This window comes from Octodon degus, unplaced genomic scaffold, assembly GCF_000260255.1.
Source record: "Octodon degus isolate 3935 unplaced genomic scaffold, OctDeg1.0 scaffold00314, whole genome shotgun sequence".
Lineage (NCBI taxonomy): Eukaryota > Metazoa > Chordata > Mammalia > Rodentia > Octodontidae > Octodon > Octodon degus.
In genome coordinates, this window is record NW_004524890.1 from 1,495,356 (window position 1) to 1,502,525 (window position 7,170).

At 38.1% G+C, this 7,170-nt stretch overlaps 1 pseudogene; it reads right to left on the reverse strand.

The window, feature by feature from the left end:
* The window catches only part of LOC105741164, a 23,725-nt pseudogene that overhangs the window by 804 nt on the left and 15,751 nt on the right, over positions 1–7,170 (reverse strand).

Consider the following 7,170-nt stretch of genomic DNA (forward strand, 5'->3'; position numbering starts at 1 on the left):
AGAGAGAGAGAGAGAGAGAGAGAGAGAAATCAAAAGAGTACTCCCTTTTGAAGGAGATTTGAAAGAAGAATAAAATCAGTGCACTGTTTAGGGTGGGGGCAAAGTGGATAATGATCAAAGTGTGAATGGTCAAAATAGGTTATATGTATGCTATAATGTGTAAGTAATATGCATTAAAAAAGAAATGCTACATGTGATATGATTCTTCACATATGAAATCAAAGTCAAACAAAACTAATGTTTGATGATAGAAATGGGAAAATTATTTCACATAAGGAAAGATAGGGAATTCTATGAAAACTTGGAGAGAGGAACATATATGCTTTTCTTCTTCATTGAGTTTTCAGTCACATGAATATATTAATTTGCCAAAACTCACTCTACAGGTAACATGACATGATTTAAAACAAGAAATACTGCCATCTGATGGTGGAGTGGCAAGCTACAATAAATTAACATTGTCAAGTTTCAGAATCCAGGCAATAGAAAGATAACAACTTGGAGAAGCAAACGGGGGAGTTGGGTCCTCAGGGCCCAAGAATGACCTTACTGAGGAAATTTGGAGCCTACAGAGAAAACGAAGAGGCAACACAAAATGCAGGAAAAAGAAAGGGGAAATTCTGCCATTTTTCCCTAAGCTCCAGGATTGTGGCTCACAGGAAAGTAAGACCAAATCTGTAAAGAAAAAATGAAAGCATGAGATTCCACAGGCTTTCACAAAGAAAGCAGTGAACCAGACAACCAGATGATGTCTGCTACAACAACTGGTGAATGACAGTAGTCGAAGTGCCTGTAATATACCCTGGAGAGAATGATCAGACAGCATTTCATGGAGGGATTGACTGAACCCAGGAATCGGATGAGCTGTGGTTTGGCTTCATTTCAGGAATTCAGCATTATGTTCCCACAGTGACTGTGTGAGGGACAGCTGCTGGACACAACAACATAAGTAGACCACCGGGGGTTAAAGTTAAAGTACATAGCCCACCTTGTTGTCTAAATGTCAGACTCAGTCTAAATCTGGATACAAAAGTCACAAAATTGACGCCTTCACCTTAAATCTATTGCCTGCTGCTGACTACATCCATCATACACATGAAACCTGACTGCCCCCCATAGGTACCAGCATGAGGAGGGACATAACTTTTTTTTCTTTTTTTTTTTCACCATCTGGCCAGAAGCTTTATTGTGTCATAAATAAGCATTTTATATACTTTGAGATGGTTAAAAGTTATTTCCAGATTACTGCAATGAATATTTATCAAAAATAGCAATCATCTCAGTAATCATATAGACTTCCTCCCATCACTAAAGACTTCCACTTTTGTGTCAAAAAACTTACAAATGTCATGAGCAAGCTAAGAAATGGTCTATACAAGACAAAAAGAAAATTCTTCTGGGGAAACTAACAAAGCACTTCCCCCACTCCACTTCTGATTTGTATTTTTCATAGACAGTTAGCTTTGCTTTACAGTGCTTCATCTGAGAGGGAATGCAAAATACCAAGTTTTAGGAGAAAAATTGCTTTCATAAAAACCTCCAGTGTAAGCCACAGTGGGTTTTTGTAATGATATCAAAACAAAACACTGAGAAAAGCAAGGATGTATTCCATTAGACATCACTACTTCTGCAGCAAATCCTTAGCAAACTATAAACATACTGCTTGTGTATTTTAAAAAGCTATAAATTCCATGCTTTGAACATTTTATCTTATCTAGAGGTGTTTTCAGGATATGCTGCTTTAGGAGTCAAAAGGAAAACTCACATATACCTAATTCCACAGGGAACTGCCAATGTGAATAACACTCTGGCCTGCCTGAACACATCCTCACTGGGACATCTCCATGTTGAAGATGGCACCGAAAGAGCAGGAGGATGAGTTCCCCAAATCTCTATTCCCAAGGCAAATGAAAAAACAACAATCACTTGTTTGTTACAAATACTCACATGTCTGTCACCACCTCAATCCTAAGAATGAAGAGTGGGGGATAAGTGGTGTGGGTATCCTACTCTCTAGTCTCTATACCAGAACGTTTCTGTCAATTCTGATATTACTTCAGTCTTTGTGTCCCACACAGGCCTGGTGGGGCATGCCTGTCATCTCAATACTTGGGAGGCTAAGGCAGGACTGCTGTGAATTTGAGGTCAGCCTGGGCTACACAGTGAGTTCAAGGCCAGCCTGAACTATACAGCAAGAACCTGTGTCAAAACAACAAAAAAAATTGTGATGGGACACATCTTTTTTATTTCTTTTTCTTTCAGTCCTTTATTAGGCTAGTTTCTTTTTGTTTATTTTATTTTATTTTATTGAGAAACAAATAGCAATCAGACAGTTTCAAAACTGATTAATATGAGAGTTTCAATAATTAATACATTGTACATTGTTATCTTCTTAGTGGTTATCCATAGTACAAGATGCAGACAGTATATCCTGTCCAAACATATTAGTACAAATCTTTCTTCTCATTGAATTAAGAAAAGTAACTGTATACCTATCCTAGCTATTCTGCATATACAGATACAAAATGGTCCTACCTTTGTATGCCCCTTTTATGCTTAGTCCTTTCAGAGATGGATATTATGTTGGCATCTAAATACAATAGGTGCATAAATTCAGCAAAACAATCCAACAAAGTCTAGCAGTCCACAACAGCAGTGAGGTATCCACAGAAGTTGTTGACTAGAGCCTTTTACAGCTCAGCATATTAATATGGCTTTACATTTTATACCTTGTTTTTATGCTTTTCTGCTGGATGGTTAAGACCAAGTTAAAGCAACACCTATATAACAAGAAATGTAACTTTTATATCTGATAATGTCAGTCAAGTACCCTTACAACTTATCCTGTAACCCTGTACTGCAGTTTGCAGATCCTTTGCCAGTGTCAACCATATGGATGAGTCACGGCCATTGCTTGACCAATTTGCTCTCTGTGAAAGCCTGAGAGAATTTTTTCTGTCCATGTGACTCTCCTTAGGCACACTCTACAACATCAATCAAGTTGCTCTGTGGCCCCATAAACTCCTTGGCCAGAAAATTTGGGACACAACTTAATTACATGATGTTACAGTATAGGTTCTCCTATGTCTTGTGTCTTCACTGACCTTGAAGGCTAGGGTCAAAATGTTGGCTGTCATTGCAGCCTTTCTATTTCTCTAATTTTTGGTCTGCAAACTTAGGTTGTTAATCCTCCAGAAGAGAAGCTTATTATTACCCTGCCACATATGCAGTTGGGTTTAACCTCACTATCTGTCTGAATATCAAACATCTTAGGCATATTATGGAACAGGTATTTTTCACCAAGTATTGATATGTTAAACTTTAAGCCCCTACAGAATATGGAGAAAAAAATTTAAAAAATGAAAAATATTTAAAGAATATGAATAAAAATTACATATTTTACACAGAAATTTAGAAATCTAACCATGTACAGCATTGTAACAGGACAGTACTGTGACATTTTTTTCCTCGTGCTTTTTTTTCATTTATTACCCTCTTTTAAAAAAACAAAGAAACAAACATTTACTTGAGAGACAATATAGTGTTAATTGTTGTGTCATGACAAGAAGTACATATTTAGAAGACCAGAATGACAGGTATTCTAAGCGTGATCCTTCTATTATACATTACTATCTTCAGTGCAGTTTCTTGGTTCAGTTATCAGCATATATAGTTAGTCAGGTGGAGAATACTATCAATTAACTGCTAGTTTCAAAAACCTGCTGATGTTTCTCAGGATCATTGCCTTACCTATCCTGTGCATACAAATGTATGGTTTTGCCCCTGTCATGTTTCCCAGCTTTTCTACTTGCCCTCTCTTCATTGTCCAATCCTCAAGTTCTTGCTTTCCTTTTAATTGTGTTATAACTTTCTATTTGTATTTCTTCTTTTGAGTTCTTTTCCTAGGGAGACTATAAGATATTTACACATGTGGGTCTGGTTTATTTAACTTATGATTATATCTTCAAGTAGCATCCACTTAAATATAAATACTTCAAGTTTATCATTCTTTTTTAAAGTTTATCATTCTTTGTAGCTGAGTAATACTCCATTGTATAAAAATACCACATCTTTTCCAACCATTCCTCATGTGACAGGAACACATCTTGATTGAACTCTGACTTAAAACTTTTGGGGCCGGGGAGATGGCTCAGTGGAATATAGCACTTCCCTGGCAAACGCAAGGGCCTGAGTTCAATCGCCGGTTCTGGAAAAAAAAAAAAAAAAACAACTTTAGATACAGGGCCCAACCCACAATGGAACCCGGTGACCCAGCAAAGGCCTGGTGGGGGCTCATAAAATGAACCGGTAGCATCAACAGTGTGGAAGAATCTACATCAGCAATGAGAATAGAAGTCAGCAGTAAATAAGTTAGGTGAGGCAGGGTTGTGCTTCAGTACACAGACATACAGAATAGAAATGGACAAACAGGGAAACATATTATTCTTAAAAAGGCTTGAGAAGTACTACATCAACTGAAGAGCAGTCCCACTCCCCACATTTAGTGGCCAAGATTAGCCACATATGCTCCATAAATACCACTGCAAACCTGGCTGGAGTATAGAACACATTTTTTTGGATCTGACTTGGTCCATCCCAGAACTGCAAACACCAAAGAAATTTTAGTACTTTTGATTTCTTGTTTGTCTGACTGATTTTTCTTTTTCCATCTAGATTTTTTTGTTTGTTTATTTTGGTCTTTTTTTTTCCTGTATGCATCCTCTTTCTCTTTTTCACTGACTATCTCGCATGATTTTATGATACTTATATGTGAGTAAACATTGTCTCTTCTTTTTCCGGTTCACTTCAATGTTCCTTGACCTTCTATTCCATTCTTTCTCTCTCGTGTTCTACAGTTTTCAAAAAATTCAGTGATTATCCTCGGCCCTTCAGCCTCTGTCCTTCTATGTTTCATTCCATTCATCTCTCTATCTTGGCCTCTATCCATCTTAATGGTCCCTCAACAAGGAAAAATCATCCCACTAAAGGGAAAATAATTGTATACCTGTTCCTAATATATGCTTGGGTTTGTTACAAAATTGCAGAATTTGCTCCTATGACTAATGGCATCAGGCTAATAGTTATCATAGTTTGTCAGTTACTAGTCTATTTTTATCTGTTGTAACTATCTATATCTATATCTATTGTTATTGCTAACTGTACTACTTCAGCCAGGATGTCATACCCATTATAATCATCTTTGGTCCCCCACATGACAACACTGTGATTGTAAGAGGTTATACACACCCACCACTGTAGTCCAGTACAAAAATACTATGTCCTGAGCCAAATAGATGGCAACTTCTTATCCTTAATACAGTAGGAGGACAAGGTCTTGGGACAGAGAGAAAGACTACGAACCACCTATACCTGAAAGACATGATTGAAGAACAGATATTTCCTAGGGAAGCCTTGATACTAGGCATAAAGCATAATATAAACAATCTAAGAACATCAACACAAAAACAAAACAAAATAAAATAATCTAAAACATAAAATGACAAGACGAAGAAGCAAAATGCAATCCCAGTGCTCCAACACACCCAGAATAATTCCAGAACAAAATGAGATAGAGAAAAATCAGATGGTAATCACCAGCCTTTTCCAAAATGATAGCAGCAGAAACGAATAAAGAAATAGAAGAGGATATAGAAAAAAATGATCTATGAAGTGCAAAATGAAATAACAATCAAAATGAAAGACCAAAAACAACATAAAAAATAGAGGCACTCAGGAAAATGAAAAAAAAAAACAAACCCATGAATTTCCAACCTATGAAAGAAATGGAATCCATGAAACAGAGCCAAATAGAAATCCAGGAGATTTCGCACTGTGATTTTAAGGGGTCATGCCTACCCACCACTATAGTCCAGTACCAAATAGCAACTTTTTATCCTTAATACATTGGGGGAATAGGGTCTTGGGATAGAGACAAAGACTAAGAACCACCTATACCTGAAAGACATGCTTGAGAATCAGATATTTCCTAAGGAAGCCTTGATACTAGGGATAAAGCATGATATAAAAAAATCTAAGAACATCAACACAAAAACCAAACCAAAACAAACTAATCTAAAACATAAAATGAATAAGAGTAAGAGGGAAATTTATAGCTCTGAATTCTCACACCAGGAGAATAGAACAAGCTCAAGTACATAACCTATTTTTGAACCTGAAAATCCTAAGAAAAGAAGAACAAATCAAACCCAAAGGTCATATGAGGGAAGAAATTATTAAAATAAGAGCAAAAACTAGTACAATTCATATTAAAAATATACAAAGAATCAATAAATTGAAGAGTTGATTCCTTAAAAGATTAAATAAGATTGATGAACCTTATGCAAATTCATCAAAAAGAGGAAAGAAAAGACTCTAATCTAAGCAATTAGAAATGAAAAGGGCAGACCCAGTCCTACCAAGGCCCAGTGAGTGTGTGGGAGAGCTTCCGGCTACCCTGCACTGGCAGGACCTACTACTGGTCCCAGCCCAGGCACAGGAGGGGCGAGACCCTTTTCTACCCCCTTGGGACGGCCCCCACAACTCCGCAGCACCTCCCCCATCCCGCCCTCTGAGTAGGAATTTCTGCAGCATTCCGGGAACCCACAGACCCAGTCCTAGCCCAGGCCCAGTGAGTGTGTGGGAGAGGTGCCTCTCCCCTCTACTCCACCTTGTCCCTTCCAGGCTCAGCTCAGGCCTGGCATACAGTTCTGTGGTGAAACCCTGCAGCTGCAATCCCTGCAGAGAGTGTAGAGGATAGAACCATCCAGCTAGTCCAGGAGCAGAAAATCTTGCTAGAGGGGCACAACTGGTTCACCCCCAAGGGCAGCAGCAGGAAGGAGCTGAGCACAGCAGCCAGACCCAAGCCAGGCACAACTGGATAAATCCAAACTTTGTAGATCTGCACCTGAACATCAGTACGTGCTAAGGTTATAACTACAATGAAGATCTACAACAAAGGTCAGAAAACAGTGCTACACAAAAATGATGAGAAGGAACAAAATGCAACCTCAGAACCCAAGCCCACCTGTAACAAGTGCAGAGGACACTAACACAGAACAAATTGGGAATCACACAGCTGAAAGTAATGAATCAACGGCTACTGAAATAAAGAAACAGCTGCAGAAAGGTATAGAGGAACTCAGATTGGAAATAAAAAAAAGAAATCCCTGA